The 19,302-nt window shown below is 44.1% G+C and overlaps 1 protein-coding gene across 2 annotated transcripts in view; it reads left to right on the forward strand.

Annotated features, from left to right (window-relative positions):
- Window positions 1–12,673: 12,673 nt before the first annotated feature.
- Window positions 12,674–19,302, forward strand: part of MAP3K12 (mitogen-activated protein kinase kinase kinase 12) — a 109,820-nt gene continuing 103,191 nt past the window's right edge. For both annotated transcript variants that reach the window (XM_083169570.1, XM_083169569.1), the window contains exon 1: window positions 12,674–12,989. The gene's annotated coding sequence lies outside the window, so the exon portion shown is untranslated. The remainder of the gene's footprint in view (window positions 12,990–19,302) is intronic.

Raw genomic sequence — 19,302 nt, forward strand, 5'->3', positions numbered from 1 at the left:
TGTATATGTATGTACGTACGTACGCATGTATGTACATATGTATGTATCCAGGGTGTGCAGTTTAGGGCCCCTCCCCCTATGTACTATATATTGTGTATTCATACACACTGGAAGGAACTAGAGACGCCTTCCTCCTTAACTAGCACCCCACCCACCTGTCCCAGATTGTTTTTAATTAGGTTAGAGCCCTACGCTCAAGACTGCACACTCTAGCTTGGCACTATGAGGGTAAGTCCTACTGTACATATATGCTGAGTGTTGGTCTGTGGGCAGGGCCGGCGCTACCCACTCAGCAGAGGATGCAAAGCAGGTAGGCGCCGTGCAGGAGAGGCGCCACTGTCCCTGCTCTGCATCCTCTGCTGTCCTCCGTGCCTGCCGGCTGCTGCTGCTGCGCCTGTCACACTTCATCACAGGCAGCAGCGCCGGAGGCACAGAGAGAGATCCCTCCTGGCTTATTATCAGATAGTCATCGGCAGGGTCCGAACGGGGGTGGAGCTACACGGACGGAGGGGGCGTGGCTACACTGACCAGAAGGGGCGGAGCTACAATGGAGCAAGGCTGGCTGACTGAAGACACCAGGAAACAGGAGAGGATGAGCTGCCACCATTGTAAAGTGTAAGTGTACTAATGTCGGCAACTGATGTGGGCACGTTTGTAGGCAGCACTACTAATGTCGGCAACTGTTGTGGGCACATATGTAGGCAGCGCTACTAATGTCGGCAACTGGTGTGGGCACGTATATAGGCAGCACTGCTAATGTCGGCAACTGGTGTGGGCACGCATATAGGCAACGCTACTAATGTCGGCAGCTGATGTGGGCATGTGTATAGGCAGCGCTACTAACGTCGGCAACTGGTGTGGGCACGTGTATAGGCAGCACTACTAATGTCGGCAACGTGTGGGCACGTCTATATGCAGTGCTACTAATGTCGGCAACTCGTATGGGCAAGTGTGTAGGCAGCGGTACTACTGTCGGCAACAGGTGTGGGCACGTGTAGAGGCAGCACTACTAATGTCAGCAACTGGTGTGGGCACGTGTAGAGGCAGCGCTACTAATGTCGGCAACTGGTGTGGGCACGTGTATAGACAGCACTACTAATGTCGGCAACTGGTGTGGGCACGTGTAGAGGCAGTGCTACTAATGTCGGCAACTGGTGTAGGCATGTGTACAGGCAGCGCTACTAAAGTCAGCAACTGGTGTAGGCACGTGTAGAGGCAGCACTACTAATGTCGGCAACTGGTGAAGGCACGTGTAGAGGCAGCGGTACTAATGTCGGCAACTGGTGTAGGCATGTGTACAGGCAGCACTACTAATGTCAGCAACTGTTGTGGGCATATGGTTACACAGTGCTACTACTGTCGGCAACTGGTGTGGGCATGTGTAGAGGCAGCGGTACTAATGTCGGCAACTGGTGTAGGCACGTGTAGAGGCAGCACTACTAATGTCGGCAACTGGTGTAGGCACGTGTAGAGGCAGCGGTACTAATGTCGGCAACTGGTGATGGCATGTGTACAGGCAGCACTACTAATGTCAGCAACTGGTGTGGGCATATGGTTACACAGTGCTACTACTGTCGGCAACTGGTGTGGGCACTACGTATAAGCAGAGGTACTACTTTCAGGCAACTGGTGTGGGCATGTGTATAAGCAGAGCAACTACTTTTGGCAACTGGTGTGGGTGTTATGTATAAGCAGAGGTACTACTGTCAGCATCTGGAGTGGGTATATGGTTACGCAGCGCTACTACTGACGGCAACTGGTGTGGGCACTACTTGTAAGCAGAGCAACTACTTTTCGCAACTGGTGTGGGTGTTAAGAATAAGCAACGCTACAAATGTGGGCATATGCAGGAGTACTCGGGGCATTATGTGTAGCATAATGTGTGTCAATGTCATATGGGCATTATAATGCATGGCATATTATGTAAGGGGAATTACAGTGTGTGGCATAATGTGTAATGGGCATTATGTTGTTCTGCATATTGTGCAAGGGGCATCATGATGTGTGGCATTACAAATAATGTGCATTACTGTGTGTGGTTACTATAATGTGTTATGGGCTTTGAGGTTTAAGCATAATGTGTTATGGGGATTATGGTGTTATTGGTACTTTTATGTGACCACGCCAATTCCCCATGAAGCCACGCTTCTACAATTTTGCACGCGCCTTCGGCGCGCACTGTCCCTATTTTTTCACACATGGCACCAAAGTTGCTAGTTACGGCACTGGTGCTGTGTTAGGTGAATAAGATTGTGCTACTGTGGAGTGGGAGCATTATTGTGTGGCCAAACCCCTCCCTTTGTAAAGTTTGGGTGGGCACAATTTTTTAGTTTGCAGGAGGGCGCCGAACCCCCTAGCACCGGCCCTGTCTGTGGGACTGTGTTTGGGGCGCGGGGCTCTTTGGGCTGCTGTTGCTCGGCTGCTCCATGGCTTCATATCGTACACTTTCCATCACCCCTTTAGTTTGTTTAGTATATATGTAACACCCTTCACATTTATTATTACCTCTTACCTAGGTAAGTCTTATCACATATAATGTCCCCTATCCCTTTTACTATCACTTTAATTTCACACTAATGTGATGCCATGGGGTGGTTCTGCTGGGCTGGCCTGGGGGGTTCCGTGCCCTTAACCTGTCTCAGAGTAGTGTTAGGGACTTGTCCTATTGAGGTAACCTGGATGCGGTGGACAAGCCCATAATAATGGCCATTATTATGCTAATAACCTCAAATGCAATATAGCAAAGATATTAAAAGGTCTAGCATTTATATTTAGTGTGCACCTGCAAACTCCTCCTCCTGCTTGCTGCACTACAGGTCTCAGCAGGTAGCACCTTATATGTCCGGGGTGTGCAGTTTAGGGCCCCTCCCCCTATGTATATATGTATGTATGTACGTATATATATATGTATATATGTATGTATATATGTATGTATGTATATGTATGTACATATGTATGCATGTATATATGTATGTATATGTATGTATGTATGTATATATGTATGTATGTATATGTATGTATGTATGTATGTATATATGTATGTACGTATGTATGTATATATATATGTATGTATATGTATATATGTATGTATGTACGTATGTATGTATATATGTATGTATATGTATATGTATATATGTATGTACATATGTATGTATGTACGTATGTATGTATATGTACGCATGTATGTATATATGCATGTATGTATATATGTACGTATGTATGTATATATGTATGTATGTATATATGCATGTATGTATATTTATGTACGTATGCATGTATATATGTATGTATATGTATGTATGTATGTATATATGTATGTATATGTATGTACGTATGCATGTATATATGTATGTATGTATATGTATATATGTATGTATGTATATGTATGTATATGTATGTATGTATGTATGTACGTACGTACGTACGTACGTACATACGTACGTACGCACGCACGCACGCACGTATGTATGTATGTGCAGTTGTTGATTCTTATATATTCATATCTGTAGAAATATACAGTTACCATCTCTCCTGGCAGCAATGCCATGTGCAACTATGCCCGCCATCGTACAGTTAGATTTACAGGTCTGCAGTAAGGGGTTTCCGGTACTTTCATGCATGCGGAATAGCAAAACAAAATATCAGTACATGGGCCACATCCAAATCAGGCCCATTGACAATGGTAGATCTCCGCTAAATATGTGAACTAAAAGTAGATCCCGGGACACAAAAATCTGGCCACCCCTGGCATAGAGGTTGCTCTGGTCCACAGCGGTTTTGGTCATATTATTTGAAATTCTTCCTATATGACCCACAGTCTTCTTAACCTCTGGCTCTATTCTAATATAGAGAGTATTGCATTCTTCATACCGTGTTCCAGAAAGCAATTTGCAGACTGTGTTATTGTGAATGTTCCTCTCCCGCTTCTTGAGTTTTCTCTTTAGATCTCTGAGCCCTTTGGCCATATTTTCAATAATGCAAAGCTTTCTAATATACAGAAATAATGCTTCCCCGAAAGAGGACTCCTGCTGTTACAGTATCTGATTGACTTTTGCTATGTTTGCATGTGCGCTAGGCGAGGGTCAATGTTTTTTTATTTTTTTTCTGCCCCTGAAAGTACACTGTTACTCTTACATCACTTCCAAAGCAAATAATTAAAGTTCAAATATAGTGCACATAGAACTCTCTTTCCTAATGAGTATTTCCATTTAGCAATCATGCTAGTTAATCGGGTATGAGTGCAAGCTGGAAATCAGGTGTAAGCAGAGGTGGTTTTTACCTATGGGCTGCAGGGTTGTAGCCCCCCAGGTAAAATCGGCCACTGTTCTCTGCCTTAAGGTGGCCATACACACGCAGATTTATCTTCAGATCTGTCTGGTTGGAACAAAAACATGGTTATGGATGAGAGCACATGACAGTTGACCATTTGCTTGGAAATGCTGGAAAACTTACAAACTGTCACTCATCCATAACAATGTTTTTGTTGCAACCAGCCAGATATGAAGATAAATCTTACTAGTGTATGGGCACCTTAAGTGAAGCCAGATGCAGGGACCTACATAGCAGCAGCCACCCTCCTCCACAGAGGTAAGAGCTGCCGCTGGGTGGAAGTTTGGTTTGGTTCCAGGGAACTGTCACTCAAATACACTTTTTTTAAATTGGTTAGATACTTTGGGGTAAATTTACTAATGCTGGCCATACATTTACAGATTTATTGTCCAATCTGGCTGGTTGGAACAAAATCCTGGTAATGGATGAGAGCAAATGACAGTTGACCGTTTGCTTTGAAATGCTGGAAAACTGCCAAAAACTGTAATTCAGTTATTACCAGGTTTTTGTTCCAACCAGTCAGATTTGACAATCAATCTGTAGATGTATGGCCAGCTTTAGATGGGAGTTCTATTGAAGATGGGATGTTGCCCATAGCAACCAATCAGATTCTACTTCTTATTTATTTACAAGATAATAGATTCTGATTGGTTGCTATGTGCTCTGTAAAGAGCACTCCCTCTTTAGCGAATTTTCCCCTTTGGGTCTGATTCAGATGTAGACATGTTAAGAAATGGGGATAACTAGTATTCCACTGCATATCCTACACTGTGTTCTGTTCTCTAGCAACTGTGACGATGGGGTTGTCAATCCCTTGAAATTGGATATGGAAAAGTAAAAAAATAGAAATAGCGCTTTTTTGCATAAGATATTTTAAACGATTAGCATATTAAAATAAAAATATATTTACTATGGTAGTTGATATTAAAATATAACATGTTCAATTCAGACTTACAAATGACAAAACCCATATTAAAATCCAAAATTTCATATTGCACCTCTAGCTGGCCACAAGAATGCAGGATATATTTGGTGATCAATGTGCAGCTTTGGGGAAATCCTGTTCCTATAGTGACCTCTTGGCGTGGACGTATTAGTTGAAGGGGTACCAAGTCCTAGAAATGTCTTTCCACTCACAATTTGGGGGTCCAGATCAATGTTCCCTCTAATTTTACGAAGGCTGTGTGCAGCAAAAGATTTTGGCTGTGCAACTTTGGAAGGAAATTTATATTTTTGTGCGTCACTTATATATAACTGGAAAATGACGTTCAGCATTTGTGTTAACTTTACTTCAAAATGATATTAAACATTCAAAACATTTAAACATTCAAAACACAGCACATGATGTAGTTAATGGGTGAAACACACATTAATTAAGTCCACAACTGCAAAAAGTTGACCACTGCTGCTTTGTGCGCTCTGTTGTAATGTCTGTGCGCATGCTCGGCGAGTTGTGTGCACAGCTTAGAGGGAACACTGGTCCAGATGTGTAGAAGTCACTCATGATGTTGTGTTGGAATATCCCCTGGAGGGGTACTCGGCAGTGCAGACCAGATGTCCATGTGTCTGTGGACCAAATAAATTTGGCTCCTTTGGTAAAGTCACAGTCCTGAGGTCTGGTTCAGGCTTCCAAAGTGATGCTGCAGAGTCTAGTAATTGCAAGAGATTAGGCGACGCGTTTCGCTGGTGTAATAAATACATTTGGTATTAAATCAATACAATGTGAAGTAAAATTAAACCAATCAGATTCTATCTTTTCTCTTTTGCATATTAGAAAAATGTATTAAATTTTTTTTTAGAAGCTAGTAAATGTACCCCTTAGTAAATGGCACAAAAAGTTTATCATAGAAAGTAGTGGGCAGTTGCTTACTTCTGCCACCTGAGAGGAAATGGAAACATTACTGTAGGCCATGTTGAATGTGTAAAGGTCCCCATACCAGGGCCGTAACTAGGGGGGGGGGCTGGGGGGTCACGCGCACCGGGCGCTGGAGGTGAGGGGCGCTGTGTGAGGTCCGGTGACAGGTGTGTGGACGCTGTAGCGGCATGTTATTTTGACTCCGTCCATCTCCTACTAGCGCGGCTGCAGGAAGCGCTGATGACTTCGAAAAGACTTGCCGGACGCTGATTGGCTGAATTCAGCCAATCAGCGTCCGGCAAGTCTCTTTGAAGTCATCAGCGCTTCCCGCCGCAGCGCTAGTAGGAGACGGACGAAGTCAAAGTAAGATGCGGCTGCGGCTTCTGCGGCTTCAACGGTGAGAGGACTGTGCGGGGAGGGGGGGGTCTCCGGCGCCAGGGACAAGGCGTCATTTGGTCGCTCCCCCCTGTCAGCTGCTAACTAAGCAGCGGGGAATAAACGCAGCAGCATCACTAGGGTGGGGGGGCACCAAAAGACTGCCTTGCCCCGGGCGCCGGAAACCCTAGTTTCGGCCCTGCCCATACACTAATGTGATTTGGGCACTTTTCACCTGATTCTGACGCATCAAGCCGAGAAATTGGGTGAACGGTGCCCAAATTGTATACTGTATGTGCCTAACCACAGATTCCGATCCCATGCCCATCAGATCGAAGCCGGTGATCGCAAGGGCTGCACATAGGATTTGTCAGATCCCACAGCCTCTGCTGGGATTGCATGTGATAGATCCAGTAGCGCACGCAGGGGGGGTTTCTGAGTACCCAGAAACCCCCCCAGGAGTCTAAGGACCCTCAGCTGAAAGCTGAGGGTCTCCTCTTTCCATGGATATAAGAATTGTAAAAATCGGCCCTAGGGAACCGGAGATATCTGACTTCAAAGCAGTGGTCCCCATCCAAGCCTGTTAATTGTTATTCCCAGTCAGATATTTCAGGTTCTGTCTGACTTAGCATTTTTCTGAGGGTATATTCCAAAAGCTGGGACTCTCCCCCTTTGAGGGACACTGGCAGCTTGTCTCTACTGTTCCCAGAACCAGAGATATCAGCCGTCAAGCAGCTGGTTACTGCTCCAGCTCCACACACCTGGTATGTAGTTTTATATACTCGTTGGCAGATTGCTCTGCCTGCTGAACTCTGATCCCCTAGTCCCCAATACCATTTGGTAGGTGGGATTCTCTAGTTTTTCCATTCCAATCTAAGAAACCTATTTCTGGGAACTGGAGATATCTGCAGTCAAGCAAGCTGTCCTCCCACCAGAAAATTATGAATAATGAGCCCACTCCACTATACACCCCTCCTCTGCATATTAAACATCCTCTACCACCCTGGAAGTTATATATCAGAGCCCCTTCATTCAGCCCAATGCCCCCTTCTGCCACCCCATCTCCACCATCTGTGCAGTAAAGGGGTAATTAGTGGAAATTACTGATCCAGGCCCTACATGCAGAGCGGTTGATATAATACCCCCTACCACCCGCAGGACATCAAATCTTCCCCCGCCCTACCGCTGGAGGATCGGTAGGGGCCCCAATACATTGCTATGCCCAGGGGTCATACAATGCTGTTGACGCCCCTGTATGTATGTGTGTATGTATGTATGTATGTATGTATATATATATATATATATATATATATATATTATTATTATTTATATACATTTGGTCTATCTATAATACTTTTTTTTTTTAAATTCAGTAATTTTTATTAAAGTTTTGGTGTACATAGAGTAAACAAACTAGACCCTTCTTATAATTAAACAGTGTAGCAGACACGGACAACATATCTTCCGCATACATTAAAACATCAGTCGTGGAGTGCATAACGCAACAGGTTATAATGAATAGCAATAAATTAGGTGGAGACAGTGGTCTATCACAGATATCAAGTGTGTACATTACTAGCATAAGGCATTGTATCGCAGGATTTATAGACTATAGTCACCCAAAGGCGCCATTTGGGTTTTTTAGAAAAAAAAAAGAAAATCAGATATATAACCAACACACTTCAAGATAGTACATCACAATAAGATATTTCCAAATGACAACTATTGCAGAAATACAATCTGTCAGTATAATACCCACTGAAAATGTAATAGACAAAAGGATTCTAAACGTCCGGTCTAAAGGAGAAAATGTGATTGAGAAATTAAATTAAAACCCGCCCAAAAATACCCAAAACAAACCTCCCCTATAACCCCCCACCCTGTACAACCCACCCCCAACTTAGGCGTACCTGGATCCCCCAACCATGGCCCCTCTATTCTAAATTCTACTAACCTATACTAACTCTCCTCCCCCCCCCCCCCCCCCCCCAATATTACAGGATATAATATCAAGGATCTATCGGGGTTAGTGGTCTCAGACCCTATATATAGGGAGATCAAAATGTGACTCCCCCTCTTCTCATTCAATGATAATGCACACGTCATGTAGAGTGTGCAGTACAGGTTGCACAACACACGCCAGAAGTGCCCACGGTAGATGTATAAACAGGGTATATATATTCACAAAAAACAGCATTGATGAAGAGAAATATTAGTATTGCTAAAGGAGAATGAATATGAGCGGCGAAAGAAATATCTCCCAAAGCAACTTAGTATAAATTGTCAATCTGGCCAGTCCTCAAGTCCATATAGTATAGAAACAGTAGGAGTACAGTGTTCGATCCAAGCCTCACTTGGGTAGTCATGGCAGTGTTCAGGATACGCACACTTAGCTACAGAGGCATACAGGAGAACCAGATATCCGTGCAGTGGTGACAATATTCCCCTCCCAAACACAGCACAGGACAAGTATAGCACAGGACAAGACCAGCATGTAGTAAATGGCACACCTTTTTCACACACACCTTTCGGGTTCCAGTAGGTGTATGGCAGAGGTGCACGCTGAGCCCAGCGCAGGATCAGATCTGTGTGCAGCCCTGGGGATGAACAAGTTGTTCTCCCAGCGCCGCGCCGCTTATGTGGGTGTCTGTGCAAGCCAAAAACAAGGGATGAGGCCCGCTGCCCCTCAGTGACCAAAATGTCCGCTACTCCCCCTCCGCCGCAGCGTCACTTAATGGATGCGCTCTGACCGGGTGCTGGCCGAGATGTGCAGGGCGGTATTGCAGGAGACCACCGCCACCAAGTGCCGGGCAGATCAGCGCAGGTGCTCAAGTGTCGGGAGCACAGAGGATCGGCGCTCTGAGAGAGGATGTCAGAGGTGCCAAGATGGCGCCCGGGCGTCCCACACTCGGAAGGCCAGGGCTGTTACAGCAGTAGACGGGAGCCCAGCGCAAGGTCAGCTCATGTAGAAGAGGGATAAGGGAGAGAGAGCCGTGGTCCCGGGGTCAGGAGGTTATACCAGGGTAATTGCGGAGCCCCGGAGATCCACGTCCTCTCACCCAGCAGGTCAAGCCACGCCCCCGGTCTATCTATAATACTTTAACTGACCCGGCATATACTGGGTCACCTAAGTGTCCATCTCTGTGCTTTGCTCCGCCCCTCTGGAAACCCCCTTCTGAAAATCCTGCGTTTGCCACTGAGATCATATGCCAAAGGACCACATATGATATATTGCATGCGCCCCTGCTGCCCGGGAGCCCGGCAGGTCCCTGGCAGACAGTTGGCATGGTATCGTATAAGAGGGAACAATACGATATCTCACAGTAATGTATGGGCATCTTAAAAGGGATCCATGCACTGCCTTTAATGAATGGAGCTATCCAGCAATACCATGAAAACAAATGGACCACCCAACCTGTGGTCCGCTCAGCCCATCAGAAGAAAAGATTTATCCACAGTGCAATCTACGCCATCTGGATAAACTAATGCTCACAATTGGTGCAAATATTCAGAAACAGGCTCATTATTACACCATAAATGGGAAGTGACTGTTATGCTGCGTGAGCCCCAACCTCATTTGTAAATCATTTGTGTAGTGAGCGAACCAGTATCCAGATGATAGGCCAACAGTCACAAGGTCTACAGTTAATAGGTGAGCACCATATGGTGGACATGGTCAAAAGGTGAACTTTGTGATCCATTACCATCATCCTGGACTCCATTTGGAAAGAATAAAAATGAAGTCTGCAAATTGACTGCAACCCCCCAATGTGACTTTTTTTGGGGGGGGGAGGTCACATTGAACCTTCCGTGTGTCGACCATTTTCATGTCGACATTTGTGTGTGTTGTCCTTTTGAGGTCAACCTAAACACTACTGGCACTGTTATACTACACCCATGTTATCCACCATTCTCATAATTATATGTTAATCTGGATGAAAGGCTATGATTCCAGGCAATATAGGGATACATTTACTAAGATGGGAGCTGTACTGAAGATGGGATGTTGTTATGGGCAACCAATCAGAGTCTACTTCCTATTTATTTACCACCTGATTGGTTGCTATGGGCAACATCCCATCTTCAATAGAACTCCCATCTTAGAAAATTAAAAAATGTATAAGCAGATTTCTAGTATTCAGGAATAGGGGTATAATGGGCTCTTGGTCAAGTCCTAGTTTTACACGATTGATATTTTAAGTTCACTAACCCTTATTGTAATGTGATTAGTGAAATGACTGGGTATTAGTTCTGTGTATTCTACGGGGAGGTTACTGTAATGATTGTAGTATTACTCATACTGCTAATAAGTATAGTGTGTTCATTCTTACCCCGCGCGGCTTGGATCTTGTAGCTGTTTGTATCTACCACCCGCAGGTGCTATATAAATACTAATTACATTCTCAGTAAACAGATAATACAGATTATACATAACACATAGATGTGCAAGTATAGCGATAATGTGCTTTATCCAATGTATTAGCATTTATTTCAGAAATAAATGTCCCTTTATTTTGCTTTATAGCCCTTTTTCTGGTCTTGCAATATGAGATCACTTGCGATTGATAGGTAGAGGGTTCAGTAGGCCACATTATTGAATCTCATCCACCCTTTCCAAGTTGGGCGCATCTGCCTCCAAAACACTTAGGCCATTAACAGTGCTCGCTGGCCAGATCAGGTTACAAATGGGAAAGACCTTAGGGGCATTACAACATAACCCTGTCTTCCTCTAGATGGCTGGTAAGAGTTCATTAGCTGCCCGTGGCTTATCCTTCAGGTCTATTACAATATTATATCCTTCTGCCTTCCAGGTATTACTACATACCACCTGTACTATTGGAATCCATGTCTACATGCTGCAATCCTTTAGCTATACCCCCACTCCTGTTGTACTAGTCCCAGTTGTGCTATGGTGTACCTCACTGTGATTGGAAGTCATACAGTGACATTAAGCTATCTTACCAATGACACAACAGATCAATAAGAGAAAAAAGCCAATAGTAACCAGGTATGGATCATTTGGTCACCAGCATGTTAGTTGACAGTCATTATGTCGACATGCATTTAGGTCGACATGCAGGAAGGTCAACATGAGTCTAGGTCGACATGGGTTAGGTCAACAGGGTCATTAAGTTGACAGGGTCATTAGGTCAACATGAAGGTAGATCGACATGGGGTTTTTCAAAAATGTTTGTCCCGAATGTCGACACAGTCAACATGGACGTAGCACCATAGCACCAAACATAGCACAGCGTCCCCTCACACGGCTCGCCATGCTTCGGGCACACTATTTTATTCTCCCACCATGCCCTAGTGGATGGTAGGGCATGAAATACCGAGTGCGGGAAGGTCAGCTAAAAAAAACTGAAAAACCCCATGTCGACCTAATGACCCTGTCAACCTAAACCATGTCGACCTAGACTCATGTCGACCTTCCTGCATGTTGACCTAATGACTGTTGACCAACATGCTGGAGACCCAATGACCGTATCCCTAATAACCAGTGCTAGTCCGCAGCTGGTTCCAGTTCATAGGTCGACTGTGTCTAGGCCGACAGTTAATCAGTTGACCACTATTGGTGGACAGGCAATAGGTTAACATGGTGAAAAGGTTGACATGCACTAGGTGGATATTGACAAAAGGTTGACATAAGCAATAGGTCAACCCCGGAAAATGTCATATTTTACAATCCGTGTGGACTATAATCGGGAATGCAAGAGTACCTAAAGCATAGTAAGCGCAGCAAGCCCTGCAAGGGTACATGTTACACTAATTGGGGTCCATGTCAGCATATGTTGACATAGATACAAAATATGTGAAACTTGTGTCGACCTTCTCATGTCGTCACTTTTCATGTCAACCTATTGCTTGTGTCAACCTTTTTTCATGTGTCAACCTCTCACTGTTGACCAATAGTGGTCGACCTACTGACTGTCCACCTAAATCCAGTGTATCTAACAATCCAGACCGTCCCCAGCACTCCCCTCCGCTCGGCTGTGCTGCTGTCCAAGGTACTGAAGAGGGTTAATGTTCTGCATGAGGCAGTTTGTGCTGAGCTCAGGGCGTGGCCGATTCCTCCGTGGGGATGAGGGATGGGAGTGTCCGTGTCTGTGATCCTCCTCTCTCCATCAGCACAAGACTCAGCAGCCTCCCACAGCCACCCACCCCCACAGCATCGGAGCAGTGCACCACTGGGCTCCGTTAGTCCATCCAAGGGGGAGAATTAAAGGGTCTCTGGGCTCCTAATCCCCATCCCCCTCTTACCTTGCTCCATCCTTCTGTCTCCCAGAGATTGCAATTAGCCAGATGGGAACCTGTGACAGCAGGCCCTGGGGACATTAGACTTCTGCACTATTGTGTGACACTGAGAGACAAGGAGAGGACCAGAAGAGACAGGCTGAGACGTCGCTATAGACTGCTGTGATTAAAGGTAACAGCTCAGGCGTTGTGATGCTGCACAGTGCACTGTGGTGTCCATGTCATCCTCCTCCATACATATCCAGTGCTTGTGTTTCTGATGAGCCCTTGTTGTGTGCATCAGTGTTGCTTTAGTGCAGTCATGGATTGCCTTGCTGCTATTTGTCATGTGTATACCTTGGTTGCTTCACAAATACTGTTTGATGTTTGCAAAGGCTCCATTTGCATTGTGTGTATTCTCAGGTGCTGGAATAGGCCTTTCCCCCCAAGATGACTGTGTATGTCTGTTCCTTCATGCACACTGCACACACAATACACACTCTCCTGATTGTAACATTGTCAGGGTCAGACACAGGTTTAGAAGGAGAGAGAACATGGAATGCATCATTCATCATCAGAAACACGCAGGCTGCAGCAGATCAGGCTATGGGCATATGCACAGAATAATGCCTGCTATGTGTGGCACTGGCTGATATATTATACTGCATTAGCATGGGCACTGCTAGAGGTAACAAGGTAATGTAGAGACGCAACAAAATGGACTCAAGCCTCAGAGATGCAGCAAAATGGAAGGATAACCCTGGGCACAGGAGATGGAGTGATTACATGACAGAGGGTTGAAGCTTACAGGCAGATTACACAGATAACATACACATCTGTGCATGGGGTTCTCTCTGGAAGATGTGGGGGTAATTATACCCAGTGAGCAAGATAATGGTGACATAGTGACAAATACACAGCAGCATTATCCGGGGAGGATGATCTGAATAGGTACATCATTCATATTCCAATAAACAGAAAGACGCAGGTATGATGTGAGTAAAACTATGGAGGCATCATGTAATATAACTATTTCATCTGCACAAAACGATACCTCTATCTTTATACCTGGTCTATTTTAGTTCTGTGCTGCAATTCCGCAACTGGACATTAGGCGGCAGTAGAGGTTTATCCTACAAAATAGGAGGCGTGGTATCGCTGGAGCGCTGCACACAAGCATGGTGGAGGTGTGTGTGTGTGTGTGTGTGTGTGTGTGTGTGTGTGTGTGTGTGTGTACGTGTGTGCTATTCAGTCGACATCTGTATATTATATATATATACACTGTAAATATGAATGCAAACTTGTGTACTTGTGTATACGCATATGGACATATGTGCACTTATACAGTAGCTGATTTTGTTATAAGGGCACTTTTATGCAAAAGAGGGATAAACGAGGACCATATATTCGTGTTAAGGTGCATACACGCGTACAGATTTTTCAGTGTGATCTATCTGGTGGGAACAAAAACCTGGAAATGTATGGGAGCAAATGACAATCAAAAAATTGTTCCCAAACGGGTTGGTATCATTTGGTCTACATCATTATGTCAACAGTCATTAGGTCTACACCATTAGGTCTACACCATTAGGTCGACATGGGAAAAGGTCGACATGGTTCTAGGTCGAAAGGTCATTAGTTCGACATTGTCTAGGTCGACAGTCAAAATGTCGACATGGGGGTTTTCACAGGTTTTTTTACCTGAATGTCAACACAGTTTAAAGTGCACCGCATCCCCTCGCATCGCTCGCTGTGCTCGCAATGCGTCAGGCACACTATATTATTCTCCCACCAAGCCCTAGTGGATGGTAGGTCATGAGATGCCGCCTGTCGGCACATGTTGGTTCAAAAAACAGCGAAAAACCCCATGTCGACCTTTTGATTGTCGACCTAGACAATGTTGAACTAATGACCTGTCGAACTAACGACCTTTCGACCTAGAACCATGTCAACCTAGAACCATGTCGACCTTTTCCCATGTTAACCTAATGGTGTCGACCTAATGACTGTCGACCATAATGCTGTGGAACAAATGACCGCATCCCTTCCCAAACGCTTGAAAACAGACAGCGATCAGTCAGACAAATTGTTTAAATCATTCTGATATAACAAATTTATCAAAGCAGATATTTTTTTCTGTTTTCCTGCATTTGGATGGACATTTTTGATTGTCATTTCCAGGTTTTTGTTCCCACCAGATAGATCAGACAGAAAAATCTGTGCGTGTGTACGCTCCTTTAGCTTTATACTCTGTTTCCTATATTAAAAAATGCAGTGTGTAAGGGGTTTATTAAGATGGAAGTTATATTGAAGATGGGTAGTTGCTATGGGCAACCAATCAGATTATATCTATTATCTTCTAGAAGATGGTGCTAAATGAATAAGTAGGATCTGATTGGTTGCTAGAGGAAACATCCCATCTTCTGTAGAACTCCCATCTTTGTAAATAACATCCCCCCTCCTCATGTCTACCTGCAGCTGAGTATACGGTAACAAAAGCCCTGCTTAAGGTAAAACTCAATTTAAAATATTGAATTTAGCTTGACTTGGAAAGAGATGTACAGTTATCATTGCTGTTTATGTGCGGAACAATTGTGTAGTTATCTTACAGTACACTATTCATTTGTTCACATCATTTTTATTTAGTTTGTGTTTATTTATTTAGTAGTGTTTCATGTGGAATAATTGTATGTTTACAGCAATAAGTAGTTTATACTAAAAGTGCATTGTACTTAACAGACATTCTGATATGTATTATACATTATGTTCTTTATGCTGAGATTCAGTATTCTTCGTATGAAACTACTATATACCTAGGGCCGTCTTAACAGCATTGTAGGCCCAGGCAAAGCAATGCATTTGGGGCCCTCCTCACCCATTCACAGGAAAAAATGTGAACAAAAAAACAAAACAAAAACATAACATTCCCCTCTTGTGTTCCCATGCTATCTGTCCACTTGCTTCCATCTCATTGGTGGATAGCTCCAGCCATCCACCAATCAGCATCCTGACAGCCATTCACTGGCTGGCTGCAGGCTAGGAAGCGGGACTAGAATGCTGCCTGGTCACATGGTTTGTGAGTGATTCACAATCAGAGTGAGCAGACAGCAGATGAGGCAGGTGCCCACAGTCAAGTCTGCCACCAGCTCAAAGGCCCCTAGAATTAGGGGGCCCTTGTGCATCTGCCTGTTTAGCCAGTACGTTAAGAAGGCCCTGTATATACCTACAGTATTTCTTTGTATTCAGTGCTGACTATGGATCTTTTATGTTGACGTGAAATGATGACACTGTGTCTCGTATGGTATTTATGTTTGGAGAAGAGTCGGAGTGTGCAAATCTTTTGAATTTTAGTCCCTGTGGAGCATAAATGTATTAAATGTATTTATGTGTCCAATGGCAGAAATGCTGAGCATTCACAGGCTTGGATCGATGATAATTGATTATTAGTAAGAAAACATTAAGCGACAGATAATATGAAACACTAGAAGGGCTTAAAACAGCTGGGAGGGGAGATCCTCCCTGAGCGATGAGTTTACATCTGCTAGTCTCTCATGTAAGCTGGGTATCATTGGGGAGGGGGGGTCTACCACTAAATCAATGACCCCTGGCACTGCTTTGTTCTATCGCCCTGCAATGCATATAACCGCATCTATGTAAATATACACACTCCAGAATTGAAATATCATTGCTAAATATTGCTGATATACCAGACCTCTCCCTGTTGTAGAAATAGAAGTCATTTGAGTCATAGGTGCCGATTCTGTGGGTGCTCAAGGGCCCGAGCACCCTCATGAATTAATGAGCACCCACGTGCCCGTAACTCCAGCATCCCAATGCCGGGCCACTGTAGAGCCTTTCAACAGGCTTGAGCACCCACCAGCAAAAACATAAATCGGCACCTCTGATTTTAATCACAGCCAAAAGGTGGACTGGTTTTCTCGTAGACTCGTCCAATTTTTGTTTTGCCAACAGCTGAAAGGTCGTAGTCCCCAAAATAACATATTTGATCTAAAACATTTTCCCCGAGATGAAATAGGTTTATACCACTTTCACATCACCGACACGTTTTAAAAACCGGTATTTTAAAACGGTAATTGAAACGGGTCAGAGCCTTAACATTGCCGCAGATTACCGTTTTAAATACCGGTTAAGTCTCATTCAACATAGCATTGAAACCGGTTCATCACGAACACGTTTCAAGCCAGATTGTCAACATTGCCTGTCATTTTGCTCTGTAGCTTGTGTTGTTTGCCTGAAATACCGTTTCAGACACATTGTACACATTCACATTGCACAAAAAACGGCAAGGAACCGTGTAGGACTCTGCTTTTTACACGGTTCGAAATGCCAGTTAACTTTAAACGGTAAATCGGCTGTGGTGCATTCACAATGCAGGCTTAAGGTTTTAAAAAGGGAAAAAAACGGCAATTTACCGTTTTAAAAGTGCGATGTGAAAGGGGTATTATTTTGCTGCTTTTAGTTATTGTTGTTTTTTTGGTTTGTATTCAGGAAAAAGCCACAACAGATGGAGTAGCACAGGTTGCCTCCCCCTGCTGTGTTCTGTCACTTCAGCTCTCTGCCTTATGGATGGTCCTCTATGTACACTGTGTATCAGTTCTATAGGTATGTGGGCCTGCTGGTAATGGAGAATATAACATAACCATTATTTAACGTCACATTTTAAACAACTTACTTATACAGTGCATCCGGAAAGTATTCACAGCACATCACTTTTTCAACATTTTGTTATGTTGCAGCCTTATTACAAAATGGAATGAATTAATTTTGTCCAAAATTCTTCACACAATACCTCATAATGACAACATGAAAAAAGATTTTGGGAGATTTTGGCTAATTTATTAAAAATAAAAAACTAAGAACACATTGTCATTATGTGGTACTGGGTATATGGTCATTTTGCCCACAGCAAGTTGGTCACCAAGCATTGGGTCAACACCATTAAGTCGACATGGGGATATGTCAACATGGTTTTAAGTTGACATGGTTTTAGGTCGACACAAGCATTAGGTCGACGTGGTCTAGGTCGACAGTCAAAAGTCGACATGGGGTTTTTCACTGTTTTTGAGTCGACAGGCGGTATTTCATGCCCTACCATCCACTAGGGCATGGTGGGAGAATAAAATAGTGGGCCCGAAGCATTGCGAGCGCAGCGAGCGATGCGAGGGGATGCGGAGCACTTCAAACTTGTCCATGTCGACTGTGTCGACATTGGGGTCAATTAACAGTGAAAAACCCCAATGTCGACCTAGACCATGTTGAACTAATGCTTTTGTTGACCTATTGACCTAAAGCCATGTTGACCTACAACCATGTTGACCTTGGCCCATGTCGACCTATCCCCATGTCGACCTAATGGTGTCGACATAATGCTTGGTGACTAACTTGCTGTAGACCAAATGATCCCATTCCGGGTACTGTGTGTAGAATTTAGAAAAAAATTCATTTATTCCATTCTGAAATAAGGCTGTAACATAACAAAATGTGGGAAAAGTGAAGTGCTGTGAATACTTTCTGGATGCACTGTATGTATATGTGTGTGTCCCTGGTGGTTTTTAGGAAATTACATTTTTGGGATCTTCTGTAGTTATCTTTTATGTAGTTTTATTGGTTGTTATTTTTTTATGGTAACAATCGAATTAACTAAGATTATTGACCAAAGGTGCTATATTATTAGCCCCGATAAGCCTGCATGAGACACAGTTTATCAGGGATTTTGTTTCACCTGCCTAAAGCAGGAAAAGCAAAATTCCTGGTAAACTCTGGCTTTCAGGGCTGCAACAACAGCAACAGCCAGGTTTCAATGAACTGGTGTGTTTACGCACAACTTAGTGTTTTATTTTATATTGGCTTCATTGCACCTGACTGGATGACCACAATAGAGTGCAGTCTTAGCTGTGGCTTAGCATGTGTAAGGAGAGTGGACAGGTTATTAATAAGCCCGACTGTTGTCATGGAGATTGTTTAAAGTTACTCAACAGTTATCTTAATATTCTCTCTGGGAAAATAGCCCAGTCCATAAAGGTTAGCAATTATTTGATTTACTTATTCATTTATTAGGGGGCACCTACAATGAGATGTGTACACCTGTACATTGACATACAAGCCATTATTATTAGGGGTTACTTTCACTTGCATTGCAGCCAGGGGTGTAGCCAGGGTGGATCTGGTGGAGCATGGGCTCCAGGCACAAAAACCTCAGATGACCCTCACCCGCAGTGCAGCTTCCATGTATCTTGGCTCTGCCAGAACCGGGCTCTTCCCATATGCGGCCCAGTCTGTGCGTAAAGTGGTAAAGTGACATCTCATGTCATGTTGCCGCACATAGTCCCATCTGTGCTGAGGCAGGCTGCGTTGGAAAGTGACGGGGCTGAGGAAGGTGATGGGGTTGTTGCAGAAGAAAGTGTGGTTCTAAGGTTGGTGATGGGGCAGGAAGCTGTGGATAGTGATGGGGCTGAGGATGATGAGGTGCTGGTGGCTGAGGAAGG

The sequence above is a fragment of the Crinia signifera genome, chromosome 2 (genome assembly GCF_055691185.1).
Source record: "Crinia signifera chromosome 2, ASM5569118v1, whole genome shotgun sequence".
NCBI classification, from domain to species: domain Eukaryota; kingdom Metazoa; phylum Chordata; class Amphibia; order Anura; family Myobatrachidae; genus Crinia; species Crinia signifera.